Source organism: Cupressus sempervirens, chromosome 10 (genome assembly GCF_028749045.1).
Source record: "Cupressus sempervirens isolate cs-2001-9-10 chromosome 10, ASM2874904v1, whole genome shotgun sequence".
NCBI classification, from domain to species: domain Eukaryota; kingdom Viridiplantae; phylum Streptophyta; class Pinopsida; order Cupressales; family Cupressaceae; genus Cupressus; species Cupressus sempervirens.
In genome coordinates this window covers 478,802,737-478,819,045 of record NC_143127.1, presented here as the reverse complement: position 1 = coordinate 478,819,045, position 16,309 = coordinate 478,802,737, and positions in this window count along the sequence as shown.

Below are 16,309 nucleotides of genomic sequence, written 5' to 3'. Positions count from 1 at the left end.
GGGATCAATTTTGTTGCTTCAGATGATTCATCATGGTTTGTACTGTCTATTGTATCAACCTTATTTTTGTTTTAGTTGATTTTTCCTTGTTTTTCCTTCTAATTCAAGCAATTTCAAAGGACACTCATGTAGATTATTATATTCTTGGAATTCACCATATCTTGTTCCTTATTGTACATGCACTCTTTGATTAATGTGCCATGGGGGATCAATGTTTTGCCTTTATTTTCCATCTTCCTTTGACTAGTGAGTATTTCTTCTAAGACATTAGCTACATGACAGGTCTAAGATTGATTATCTTAGTACACACATATGCACTCTTTTGTGCATCTTGATTGTGGTTCCTTGACATGTAGTTCTTTTGGCCCACTTTTCTAGTTGCATGTCACCTCACCCTTGTCTGCATTATGGGGGGATTCTTGTATTGTTTCTCATGATTCCTTGGTTCAATGGAGTGATCCATGTATTTGGTATTTGTTCCTTTGTACTAGGTGGATGCAGTGGCTAGGTACCTATGCATTTTGGTGAGATGGATCATTTGTCATACATACAGTCTTCTTTTCATTCCTACTTTGGTTGCATCCTTCCATGTTTGATTGATCAACTCTTTAGGATTTGGTGTTTCATGCCATATGTATCTTTTAGTTCAGTTATTTTCCTTTGTGTGCCTCCTAATTCAATACAAATTATAGTCTTCTCTACCTAGTTAGGTTCTATTTCAGTGGAGGTTCTTCAAATAAACATTTACTTTTGATAGAGCTTTGTAGCTTCTACATGCTTCAATTTTGTTCTTCATGGTCATATTTTGTTCCTATCTTCTAGGAGATTCCCTAGTTTGAGGCTTCTTTAGTCCTTCACTAGTTCTTTTCAACATTATTTCTATCTTTGTTTGAATTAGGGGTTTTTCCATGTGATTTTCTCTATTTCTCCTCTTTTCAAAGATTTGGTTGTGCCTGGGTAGCTCATCAAGCCTTGTTGTCAAGACCCAAATTTACTTTCAGTAGTATTTTCTAGGTTTTTAGCTACTCCCTAAGTTTATCTTGTAGGGGGGGGGGGGCGGGGGGGGGGGGGGGAGGGTGTTAGAGTACTAAAAAAATTTTGTATTAATTAAATCATATTGATTTAATTATTAAGTCACTTATTATCTCTGGTTTACTTAAGCTAAGCTTTGGGAATATAATAATTAATTCTTTTATTAATTATTATCATGCAACCTAGGTTAGTTACATGTTAGGGTTTTGATCTCCTTTAAAAGGATGATCTCTCTTTGTAATTATACAATTCATTCAATTATGATTATAGAAATTTATCTTTTTTCTCATCAAGAATGTCTAATCTATGGATCTAGGAATTCTAGCCTCCATATCTTTTGCTTCTCTCTTTATTTTATAGGTATTTGCATGTAGGTGATTCTTAGGAGATGTGGGTTTGAGATTTCATCAACTTTAACAAATATTTTAATGATTGCATGTAGATGTTGATTGATAATGTGGGATGAAAGATGTCTCCACAAATTAAATAGATATATAAGTGTCATATCATAGATCCATGAATGTAAGTATTCTCTAGAATGCTTGAAGGGTTGAACACTCGAATGCACCTTGAGAAATTCCTTGAATGGATGATGACTTGAACATATATTACTCTCAAATGGATGATCCTACATCATAATGGATAAATTTCACAAATAATTCATTCCCTTGTATGTGTAGTGGATGACCATAAAAGTGAGAAAGCCTCTTTTTATAACAATTTTAGAATAAAAAATGAAAGGACCGGTTGCACTAGGCTAAGAAAGAAATTTTAAAACCCCAAATTGGCCCAGTATCCAAGGAAAAATACCTCAAGTGAGGGACCACGTCCCTTACCAAGAATTTTGGATGAGATCATCCCTTACCTTAGAGTCAGGGACAAACTTTTCCTTGACCTCCAAGGTTTTCTAGACCGTGGATGCACACTAAGTTCTCAAGGATGGAAAAAGAATGGTAAAAAACATGTGGAAACTTGAGAAAAGGAAACATTTTGAGCATAAGTGCATCCATGGATCTAGGGGATCATTAATGGGAGGGATAAAAAGTCTTACAAAGAAAGTGTATACTTTTCAGATAGTACAACGGTCAATAGTTTCAACCAATATTTTATGTCAATGCTTTCAAACCAAGGTTTTTTTATTAGGTACATGTAGAATTATATTTAGTCCATTTATAACAACCAAAATATAATTTAGTTAACATATTAGAGATTTTTTTTTTTTTCTAAATTTTTCAACTCAATCAATTAAATCATATTACTCATGCATCATGTTTGATGTTTGCAAATTTTGCATGAATTTCTATTTGTAAGAATTTGCCTAAAGGCAAGATTCACCTAGGAACTAAGAACTCAAACACAAGCACAACTGTAGACCAAAAATGGATATGATCAATTAATCAAAGTATGTCCTAATACATTGGTTTGTTTAGAATGTGATGTTCAAACACACTAAGAGTGCCTATATATAAAGGTCTCTCACGAAGCACCTAGAATGTCTCTAGAAACAACTAGGAGATAAGACAACTAAGCACCTTATCCAACATTCTAGATGAATGGATAAGAATGAAAAAGTGTCATATGTGTGTAGAATATTCTTGTGTTGTAGACAACATGTGCTTAAAAGAGATGCGGACCCCTGTGATGTCATCAAGACAACTCACAAGAGTGCACATACTCCTAGTTGACTAATAAAAAAATAATGCATTAACCTAAGTAAAGTAAAGTAAGTGTAAATAGTGAATACTTATTTACACCAACACTATTGAATATTTCATAGTTGCAATATCTACAACCCATTAAACATTCCCTATACCCATTGAACATTGTTTGTCTTGAGAAATGATATGCTCTAAATCATCATGCTCAAGTTTGTTGCAGTGTTTGATGACATTTGATTCTATGTTATTTTTTTAAATCTATTTTATACATGAGCTCTAAATATTTTCTGAAATGATAAATGTACAAAAATATATATTAAAATAATTTATAATTAAATTATTTTATTAATATCTTAACTAATATAGTATCAAGTCAAAGAGATGGAATAGAATGTTAAAACTAGTAGATGAAATGTCTAAGCTAGCGAGCATCTGGGCCTTAGGTGAGAAATCATTTGACTATGAATATACTTGGAGAATTAATAGTGGGGTTATTTTCTCCCTCATAGCTTGCATGGATGGGGATAATATAGGTCATTGGGATATCATATGGCTTTGCAATAACTTGTTTGATGATACCTAGTTAGAAGGTCTGGACCATGCAATGTTAAGTATCACTACAAACCTACAATTGCCATACCCAGAAGAGTATATGGTGAATCCTCTTGGGAGCTTATTGGAAGACATAATTAATGGGCCTAGTATTACATATTAGATACCCTTTTCCATTTCAATAATATATGGCCCAAGATGAGAGAAAGCATTTAGTTTTTACTCTGATGGAGGGGTATAATTAAAGATCAAAATTGGAACTGGTTCTTTAGTTATTTACAAATTCTTGGTTATAATCCTTCTCCAACGGTTGATTATACTGATTTGGGAAAATTGGAGTCTGTGTTTTCAAATTTCAATAAATTGAGCAATGAAGGGGAGCAATAGTGCATATGGTAGGGTAGATGGAAGTTAATGAAAATAAAGTTGAGGAATAAATATTAGTGTTCACACAAAAGAAATTTGAAAGATCAAGGGTGATGAAGTACAAAATTTGAACTATAAGGCTAAAAATGCAAATAGTATGTATACTTTAATTATATATTCAAGTATGTACAATATAGAATAGATGTCCAAATATAGAAATATAGGAAGGAATCCTTTTTGGATTTTGTTCAACAAAAAGGGAGAGCATAGAAAACTATACTCCACTCGTTGAATAGGTTTGAAATAGTAATGGTGAAAGATGTATAGGAACTATCGACTATAGCATTTTAGATCCTAATCAAGGAAACAATATTGTAAAGTATATTACTATAATGAAATAGAAGGAATTTATATTGACTAGTTATGTTGCTATGGAAAAAAGTGTACTATTTAGAAATGTTTATTTGGTATAAATTACAAATAAGTAAGTAGATAATATTAACTAAAATAGAAGATTCTACCAAATAGTATCAACAATAACAACAAGCATATTAAGATTACACAAATATGCTAATGGGCATGATCAACACCCATAGTAATATAACAAAAAATAAATATTTTTATTCAAATTAGATTTGAATTGATTCAAAATATATATTGAATAAATTAATTAATGATATATTAGAATTGAAAGGAGTAAAATTTGTTCTAGTTATCAAATAGAAATATTGTTAAAATAGAAAATATAATTGAATTTTCCTTCGGCTGTAGATAGATGAGAATAAAATTGGTAATGTAACTTTTAATTCATAGAGGTGGACAATTTTTAAGTATTTATTAACCTATAAAAAGTAAATTTTAAGTTCCAAAAGATTAAAAGTAGATAAGAAATTAAAGGAATGAAGCACTAATAAACATAATCAAATCAAATAAAGTTTGGATATTTTCATTGAAAAATGGTCTAAATAGAGCCCAAAATCAGAATAATAGTAGCCAAGCCAAACCAAATAAGTGGAAGGATATGATTAAAACTAATAGTTATAATTAATAGTAAAAGAAAATAAATAAATTAAACAAGAAAATTCAACAATACTAGAAACTTAAAGTACCACTCTTAACATGAATTAAGATATGTCATTGAAGTGAGGTATAACATATTTAGTTTTGCTATTTCAAATGCACATTAAATGACAAACATCACTAAAACTAACATAATTCAAATTAAATTTTGATATTTAGGATCAAGATCTCTATATAAACAAACCTATCATTAATCATCTTCCAAGGTTCATAAAAAATAATTCAATGATAAAATTGAGGGGTCTAACACCTCAATTAGCTTTTGATGAACCAATATAAAAAATACACCTATCAATTGTCCTCCAGAACACACATTTCCTCATAAAGAGAGATTTTTTCAAGATACTAGGGAAAGAGTTTGTAAAAAACATAGATAAATCTCGAAAACTACAATAATAATTTGGCTAGTCAGATGATATCTCTCCTCAATTCAATCAATGACAATATTCTCTCCTTAACTAGTGTGTTCAAAGATAGAGGTTTGCTAGTAGGTGAGGACGGAAAGGACAGAGGTAGACCCAAATCTGATGATGATATGGCCATTGATATCACCTTTACTAGTTTGGACCAGGAAACAGAGAAAGTCCAGGAGTAGATGGTTGAGGAGCACCAGAAAATTTATGAGGTTGCCCACACCATGCAGGATCTTGAGAAGACGAATGAAGAGTAGCCCTCTCTTTTTGTCTTTTTGTCTTTTTGTTGTTTTAAGTTTGGCTTTTTTTTTGGCTTTTGCTAAGTTTTGTTATAAACAGTTCGATCTGGCTTTTTTTGTTGGCCTCTATTGTTGGCTAGGCCTCGTGCTTATTATCAGTCGTTAGACTTGTTTTATTTTTGTTGGGCTTCTTTCTCTTATTATCAACCATGTTTATGTAGCTACTTTTGGGTTCTAGGGTCCCTGTAAAACCTATTTATCTTATCAAAAATATAGACAAATAGAGAGTACTAAATGACATTTCAACCATGTTTGTAGTCATGGCATGCTTAGTAGAACTAGACAAAGAAAATATTTCAGCACTATGTAAGTGGAAATTCAAGCATCAATGTATTGGGAAATTAGATAAGGTGATAACTAATATTTGAAATGGCATGTATATCTATAGACCTTTTCATAATGATATTCCATTGGACCAAAGAAGACTCATTCGATTGTATCCAATAGTTTTGACCTTTTATACCAATCACCTCATTCAATGGCTCTCGGTGGTAAACATAAATCTTATATTCCTTATGATATTTTTTAATGTAATGCTAGCCAATATCAACAATTGGATGAAATCTTAACTAGAAGAAGAAAATATATGAGCCTAGGATAGTAATTCGATATTGGATTCCAACTTGCTAGAGTTACATGCATCAAGGAGTGAAGAGGAACAAGAAGAAAGTGAATCACTTTCTCCTTTTAATTTTCCCACTAATTAAATCTATAAAAATTCCAACTGATATTTCTATGTCTTCCTATATTTCCCTTGTGCAAGAATGATGTAAGAAAAATAAGGAAATGGAAATATATATTTACCTCGTTCTAAATTTGGATAAAAGATCCCTTTGGTAAAGAGTTGTGTGGTAGATTATAATTCTTCATAAGAAGCATTAATTTAAGATAATATGGAACTATAAAACTAAAAAAAAAAAAAAAAAAAAAAAAAACAAAACAATATACAAAGTATATTTAATGAGATCTTAAACCCATTAAAGAGAAGGGACCAGATAGGGATGTAACATTATGACCTAGTATTCAAACTCATAGATAATATCTTAGAATACATAATAAGAGCTTCTAACAAAAATGATAGTAATAATAAAATTAAGTCATTACTAATTTGTAAGGCAGAAATAGACAAAAGAGAATTCCAATCTATATTCAATATTAGGACAACAAGATTCATTTACCTATCTGGTGTAATAAATTAAAAATTAAACTACAATTATCAAATCAAGATATATTTTAAATTAATAATAGGAAAAGTTATATAAAAAGTAGAATTAAAAAGTCACAATTAATCATTAAGACAAATAACAATTTAAATAAATAAACATCTCAAGAAGATTTCTAAGACATCAAACCATTAAGCCTTTATGAGTCAGAATAACTATTGAGCATTATCAGATTTGGAAAGATAATATTTATTAAGAACTAACTACTAACATTGAGATACAAGTGTTTAGAAGATGTAGAACCTAGGTACCAAAGAGTAATAGACCAAAAGATGAAGTTTGAAGGAAAAAAGGAAGTTAAATCAGAAGAAAGAAGAAAACAAAAACTTATAAAAAAACACAAGTCTATAAACTCAATATTTTGATATAATCAATAAAGTATGTAAACGAAGGAATACCTTCCAAGAAATAAATGTAAAATTTATACTAAAATAATGTGGGGGGGGGAGTATGCCTCTCCAAATATCTTTGTAGAAAGTCAAAGGAAACTATAATCTATTCTTTCAAGATTGAAAAGTCCCATGCAACACAAGGGGTTTTCTTCCCTGTTGTTTTCCCCACAGTGCCCACATTTAAATGCAATCAAAATATTTGTAAATTTTCTTGAAAATAACATAAAGTCTTTTAAGTTGTTTAGAAATAATATGTGTGTGTGTGGAAAAATCTAAATTTTTATTTTTTGCTTTTAAATTATAACTATATTTTCCTACTGACTTATATGTTGAACCTCCTTAGTTGCGAGTGTTAGTTTTATTATCAAAAATTTATCAAGTCATCGTTGTAAGCACAAAAGCTTGCAACTGCTAGTATATTTTATATTGCATACTATAATATAAATCTATATAATTTGATAAAGTTGCAAGAAAATCAAGTGTATGCGTATGGATAAGGAATCACTATGAAAATATTTATCATTTTCTTTTAAAGAGATAAATTTCAACATAAATATATAATTTTATTATATAGTACTTAAAATTTCAATTAAAATATAACAACCAGCTCAAATACCAAAAATAGGGAATGCCCTATGATTAATAAAGTAGTTTATGCAGATGAAAAAATATGTTATTACCAAAGCAAAGGGAAGGAAAAAGAAGACTCTTCATTCGTGTAGTTACATGGTGTTCAAGCATAAACTCCAAGAATAACTTTAAGAATGCCCCCTTTGGAAAAATGTATAAAATCCTAGCAAATCCAACATTATTTTAGGGGCAAAAAATTAATTTGTATTGGCAAATTTTTTTTCAAAATATGAAAAAAATTAATTTAATTTGTGATCTTTATTCGTTGTATGAAAATTTTGTAGAACAATGGAAAATCTTTAATAATTTCAAAAAATCATGACCAAAAGTAAAAATATCTAGAAAACATAAATTTGTATAATCCAAGATACAATAACCCTTTTTAATGACCGTTAGATGATCCTAAATCAACAATATAAATCCTATTTTGGACTAAAAAGTTAAAGTAAAACAAGTTTCAGAGAAAGTTTCTAAAATAATGTCACTTGTCCATAGTATAATCTATTTTAGGCCAAAGATTAGAAGGATAAAAAGTACCTTAGAAAGTCTCTAGAATAATAGCACTTGTTAAATTTATGTACTTTACATATATCCTAACTTAAAGTTTTACCATAGATTAGCGAATGTGACCATCTATTAAGACATGCCTCAAAAATTATGGGTGAAAATATTTAATTTATCATGTGGAAAGATTAGATTCTATTGGTGAAGTCATCGTCAAAATAAAAATGATAATGTATCATTATTGGTGATTGGCCTGAGTGTGGGACCCAATTATTATAAATTGTGGATGACGTCACCACCCCAAAAGTGCAAAAAAATTACCAAATTTAGGGTCCTCAATGAATGAGATTCATCATTTGGAAAATATTCACCACTAAAGTAAACCCTAATAAACTCCTTTTATTTTTACTATAAAATAATAAATAGGGCAACAGGAAGCACACTCCACTTCAAATCAAGACAAATATAATATTGAAAAATCAAGGAGACAACATGTAATTGTTGGAAATATAAGATGAGTAACTGAGAGGGGATGAGTGAATCAATTACCACAAAAACAATTCCTAATCCCTTAGATGTCAATATAAACTCTCTTATAACTCACAACTCGGTTAGAACTAGATATTCATTGTAACTTGATTAACAAAGCAATCTTGAAATATTAATTTGCATTAACCTTCAGTAACTTAGTTTCAAAAAGATAAAGCAATAAGAAATAACATGAACTCATGAGACACCAAGATTTAATGTGGAAACCCAATTTGGGGAAATCGCCAATGTAACTAGTTACAACTTTTCACTCTTATGAAGTGAGCCCTATTAGCAGCCAACCTTGTTAAAGGTTACAAAACACATTGTTAGGTGTGACCCTATTAAAGGATTTAAATCACCCTATTAGGAGTGGCCTTGTTAGAGGTCTTAAGAAAATTCAATCTAGAAATGCCACATGGTTAGAGGATTTACAAAATGATTGTTAAGTCAACTCTATTAAGAGATTTCTTCACTGTTAGAGAGTAACAATGATTGACCTAATTGATGAAGCAATTGGATTGCAAATTCATATTAGTATTTTTGCTTATCCTCTGGATCCTCCTTGATCAAAATATTCTTTGCAGCTCCATGGATATTCTACCCTCAATTAAATATCCTTCTTAATTCACATCTTATCTTCTCCAACACTTACACTATTCAATCCACAACTTGACTTTCATATATATGAAATACAATGTCAAGTTAGCTTGAATATCCTTACAAATAAATAATTAACATCCATTAAGTCAACATGCATGAAAAAAAAATAAAGAAAATTATTCTGATGCAGGTCAGCTTGAACTGAAACTGAGTCACTCAGTTACCACAGATTTCCTTGGTAACTAACCTGACTCGGTTTACACTAAACTTCTAACTCGATTACAATTGAATCCTTTGCTGACTAACTAAGCTCAGGTTCATCTAGATCACTGAACTTGTCTTATGTTTGGCTGATACATGGGCCTTCTGAGCTTGGTTCCAACTAGCCATGCTCAGTTAGAGTGTAGCACTTTTGTAACATTAATGGTAGTATACAATTGAATAATTGTTATAAAAAATCTCCCTCTTTTTCATTAATGGCAACACAACATTCCATTATGAAAAGAAAACTTAGAGTAATCAAATGATTTATTAGATTTTAGAATATCCTTAGTTTCATTTTGATTCTCTATCTATCCATGAGAACTCCCTCTAAGATTCTCTATTTGCCATCTTAACTTCAGACTCCATCAAATCAAGTTATCCCTCTTTCTAATATGCATTATAGGTCACCTCCTTCTTTGAATAATCAATCTTTCCCTTAAATAAGTATATGACATGATTCAATCTCTCCTTTGATATCACATACCAAAGACTTGATACAATATTTTTTTAATGTACCTAATGTAGTAATTCATATGCAATGAGCTTTGACTTATTTGCATCAATTTGATAGTTCTTTAATGAAGCTCAGTTGATGCATCACTAATCTATACTCTAGTGAGCATCAGATAGGGGAATGACCCCTAGCTTTCCTCTTAGATACAAAAATGCATCCTTAGATAATGGTTTCATAATATGTCAGAAACCTACTCCTTTTTTTAAACAAATTCCAATCTAACCTCTTTATCTTGAACTAATTCTCTTAGAAAATGATGTATTTTATCTTAGTGTGCATTACTAGATTTTTAGATAGATTGATTGCACTTGTGTTATCACAATAGATAATAACTAGATCCTTGATTTCTTCCTTCATTCCTGATAAAATTTCTTGAACCACATTAAGATTGAATCATGTCATATATTTTTAAGGGAAATATTGGTGTATTTATAGAAGAATCAACCGAAGTGGTCTGCATATCAAAAAGAGGGAGAAGTTGATCTGATGGAGTCTAAAGTTAAGATGATAGAGGGAGAATTTCAGAGGGAGTTCTCATGGACAGATAGAGAATCAAAATGAAACTAAGGATATTATAAAATCTTATAAATCATTTTATTTCTCTAAGTTTTCTTTGCATAATGACATGTTATGTTTCCATAAATACCAAAGAGGGAGATTGTTGATAACAATTATTCAATTGTATATTGTCATTGATGTTACACAAATGTGACACTCTAACCGAGCACTACTAGTTGGAATCAAGCTTAGAAGACTCATGTATTAGTCAAGTAGAAGATAAGTTTTGTGATCCAGTTGAAGTTAGGCTTAGTCGGTCACTAAAAGAGTTCAGTTGTAATCAGGTTAGAAGTTTAGTGTAAACCAAGTCAAGTCAGTTACCAAGGAACTCTATGGTAACCAAGTAACTCAGTTTCAGTTCAAGCCAACCTACATTAGAATAATTTTTTTAATTTTTTTTTTTATGCAAGCTGACTTAATGGATATTAATTATTTATTTGTAAGGCTATTCAAGATGACTTGACATTGTATTTCATATATATGAAAGTTCAAGTTGTGGATTGATAGTATAAATATTGGAGAAGATAAGATGCAAATTAAGAAGGATATTCAATTAAAGGAAGAATACCCAAGGAGTTGCAAAGAATATTTTGATCATGGAGGATCTAGAGGATAAACCAGAACAATGATGTGAATCTGCAATCCAATGCCTTCATCAATCAGGTCAATCATTATAACTCTCTAACAATTGTAGCAGTGAAGAAATCTCTTAAAATAGTTGACTTAATAGTCATTTTGTAAATCTTCTAACTAGGTGACATTTCTAGACTAAAGTGTCCTAAGACCTTTAACAAGGCCACTCTTGACAAGGTGATTTAAATCATTTAATAGAGTCACACCTAACAATGTGTTTTGTAACCTTTAATAGGGTTGGTTCCTACTAGGGATCACTTTAGAAGAGTCTAAAGTTGTAATTAGTTGCATTGGTTGTTTTCCCAAACTGGGTTTCCACATTAAATCTTGGTGTCTCATGTGTTCATGTTATTTGCTTATTGCTTTATCTTTCTACAACTAAGTTACTAAAGGTTAATGTACATTAATATTTCAAGATTTCTTTGTTAACTGAGTTATAGTGAATATCTAATTCTAACCAAGCTATGAGTTATAAGAGATTTTATATTGATATCTAAGGGATTTAGAATTACTTTAGTGGTAACTAATTCACTCCTCCCATTTTATTTACTCCTCTTATATCTCCAATAATTACACTATTCAATCCACAACTTCACAATATCAAGTCTACTTGAATATCCTTACAAATAAATAACTAACATCCATTAAGTCAGCTTGTATAAAGAAAATTATTTTGATGTAGGCCAGCTTGAACTGAAACTAAGTCACTTGTTTGGCACTAAGTTCCTTGGTAACCAACCTAAATCAATTACAACTTAACTCCTTTGGTGACCGACTAAGCTTGAATTCTACTAGATCACTAAGCTTGTATTCTACTTAGTTGATATAGGAGTCTTTTGAGCTCAGTTCCAATTGGAAGTAGTCGATTAGAGTGTAACATTTGTGTAACATCAATGACAATATAAAACTACATAATTTTTATCAATAGTAATATGGCTCGCAACTACAAAAAAAATATCTCTCCTCTTCATAAGTGAAACTCTTCCAAAACCCCATAAGAGGAAAAATGGGTGAAACTATTAGAAACTTACAATTGGAACAATTTTTGTTTTTTCATTGATGTCAAATCTATTGATAAGACATATTTATACCTAATCTAAATGTCATATCTATTTGATTGATGAAGATGATTTAAGAAGTTTCTCATAACAATAGAACCTAGAGGAATGGTTGAGTTATGAAAAAAAAGTTATAATGGACATTTGATTAAATAGACTTTGATAAAAAAAAGGTGATTATTTATGTCAAGAAATCTAAGCCAAGCTAAGAAATAGAGTAAAATGCTAAGGAATGCCAAGTAAAGCTAGTGTCAACTAAGCTACAGTTAATGTCAAGAAAATCTAGTGTTGACCAAGTATTAGCATCAACTGAGTGAGATAATTGATGCCAAGCCATAAAGATTTACATCAATCGAGTAATTCAGTGATGACTAAGTGTTAGAATTTAGAGATTGTTGAGTGATAGTATGAGAATGAATTCAAGGAAATCGTGAGATCAAGCTAACATGGTCAATTTCTTGGGAGATGTAAACCATGTTGAAGATAAGATTGATGATTTGTATCATTAAATTCAAGGAAAGGATTAGGTAAAGACCTAAGAGATGGATTCTAGAAAATTTTCTAGAAGAAGATTAAGAAGATGGATAGATATAATGATAGAGTTGAACCTGATCATAAACCCTAAGATCTATATTGGATGTAGAAAAAAACAAAGCATGAATTGCATATTTAAAGAGATACAAAGCCAAACAAATGGTTTTGTGTGGTGTTGTGTGTGTATGTGCAAGTTTGTATGTGAAGAAGAGACAAACAAAGAAAGGTTGATCAAAAACACACAAGTGTGAGTGAATGTGAAGCTAAAGGAGAAAGATTGCAAAGATGATGTTGATGTTGATAAGTGAATATGACAAAAAGACTTAAATATTTTTGAGAAGAGTGGAATAACTATTTGAAGGGTTTTCAAGATAATCAAGATTAGAGATGACAATGGAAGACTTATCAGTGAGTCAGTACAAGAATCCAACATAGATCTAAACTAACAAAAGTGATTTGTAATCACATAGATCAAAGCCTAATATTTTGTTTCTAGTCATTGTAAATAGTTTGTATTGAAATAATTTTAACAAAGGTTGACCTAATAGTCATTTGGAAGACTTAATAATTTATGTAAAACCTTTAACTAGATGACATTCTAATGGAATGATTAAAGTCCTCTGATAAGGCTACTCCTAACAGGGTGATTAAATCCTTTAAAAATGTTACATTTAATAGTGTGTTTGTAAACTTTAATAGGGTTGGCTCCTAATAGGGCTCACTTCGAAAGAGAAAAAAAGAGTGACATGTTGCTAGTGGTTTTTCTCAAATCCAGTTTCCATGTAAAAATCCTAGTTTCAAATCTCTGATGAATGTTTTATATGATTTTACATTTGATAACATTTTCATTATTGTAGTGCCTGCCCTCGCTTACATTTTTCTAAATACTTTGTTGCTATCATGGCCGGACTTTATTAGACTAGTTTTATGTTGATGGTTAGTAGCATTATTTTGAGACTATTAGATATTGTGTTACAGATTATGTTGATATATGATGTGATTATTTCGACTCTACATTTCATGTATGCATGATGATTATTACATTACTTTCAGTTATTGATGATGATTAGTTAGATGGTTATTATCACATGTGTTTTCTTATGGATACTTACCTCATACTTGCATGTGTATGGTGTGCGTGATTGTTTTCTTATGTATGGTGTTTTTGATGTGGTTAAGGAAGGGAGTCGTAGTCATCTACTAGTCGGGATCTACACGATGCACCACTTCCTGCCATTGCTTGTTTAGCTTAGCATATATATATATATATATATATAGTATGTACATGCATGGATTTTATGCAAGTTGCAGGTACCGGGTATCAACTTCCCTGAATTGCCAAGATGAGTCTACCCTATTGTACTATCTCAATGGTAAGAGAGGGGAGATAAATTCTCAAGTCCAAATCCTAAGCCCTTAGACCATTTGTCCTAGAAAGGTAGGACAAGTATCCGAGATATTTTATCTTTCAAATGTGTCGGATGACATAATTCGTGATTTTAACCCTTTAGACTGATTTTGTATGGATTGTTCTATGATGGGTTTTCATATTTTATTTTGGAAGTCTATGGTGAATTTTCTATTAATTAAGTCTAAAATTAAAAGATTTAATTATTTTGGGGAAAATTAATATAATGTTATGATATTTTGATATTTTGTTTTTAATTAATTAAATGGGAATTAATTGAGAAAAAGAATTAAATAAAAGAAATTGAAATTAAATAATAATAAAATAATAAATAAATATTAATAATAATAATGATAAAAGAATTAAAATAAAAGTTATAAGTCTAACTAGGAGTAAGCGCATCCGTTGATTGCACGTATGTCTACAACACAAGAGTTAGCACACAAATTAAGCACATGGTGTCTACAACCTTGTGACTCATTTGGAAGGTTGGAGAAAGCTCATGCTTAGTTGTCAATGCTTATCTCATCTTTTGGGTGTTTCTAGAGACATTATAGGTGCCTCCTGAGAGTTCTTTATATTCAGGCACTCCTAGAAGCTCAGAGAGTGTGTTTGGAGGACCTGGGAACATTGGAGAAGGAAGGAGTTTGCTCTAAAAATTCTGAGGAGAAGTGATTTTTGCATATGATATTTCACTTCTTGCACTTCCTATCTTCTTGATGTCTTCTGAATGCTTTATGAGGATTTCATGTGTGGAATATCTTGGTTGTATGTATTTTTGTCATGGGTAGTTAAATTCCTATATGAGAAAATCTCACATGCATAAATATGAGGAATGTATGAGACTAGGGTTTTAGATGTTTATAGACAAACCCATTAGAAGGATTAATTAGATAAATCTAATGAACGATCATTATAGGAAAATTCTTAATTGATAAAATTGGAAAGCCCTTTTTGTTTAAAAATTATGTATATGTTCGTAGACGTTATTGTAAATGTTTTCTTTTAAAAATATACATGTATGTTTATAAATCTAAATATATATACACACACACACATATATATATGTATATATGTATATATATTTATATTTATATATAGACATATATATATGTCTATATATAAATATAAATATATATACATATATACATATATATATACATATACATATATATAGATATACATATATATATACATATATATATACATATATACATATATATATATACATATATACATATATATACATATATATATATACATATACATATATATGTTTATGGAAAAGCGTTGCTTATAAAAAAAGTCACAGTGGAAAACATTTATAAAATTTGAATCGCTTTTCGAAAAGTGTTTTTACAAAAGCGTTTAAAAAAAAAAATTATTGAAATCGTTTTATAAAGTTTTAAAATATATATATAATAACAATGGGGGCAGGAGTTCACAACCCAACCCACCCCTTTTATTTATGTCGGCAGTGATCTCTGGCACAGTCGTACCTGCGACTGCGGTCGCAGGGCTGACTGCAGCCACAGCCGTTCGCACGGCCTGAAATGATGGTGGTAGCAGCTTTAAAGCTTGCACCCATACTTCAAATCGCAGGTGAGGCAATACATTTGTTTTATAATTATATCATTTTATAATATGATTTATATGCAAATCAGTTATTAATAGTATTTCGAATTTGTAATAATTATTATATTATAAAGTTTTTATATTGTAAGTTATATATATATATATATATATATATATATATATATATATATATATATATATATATATATATATATATATATATATATATAAATATATATAAAGATATAGGTATTAAATATGTTATTTAATAATTATATATATATACATACATACACACACACATTGACTTTAACATTTGTTACTTTATAAATGTTATATGTTATTTTCATGTTGATAATTGTTAAATATGAATTATCGATTTTATAATAATTTGTCAATTATTGTTAAATCGAAAAGAGATATTAAATTCATTAAAAATAATGAATCTAGTATTGTAGATTTATTAATAAATTTGTTTTTAAATT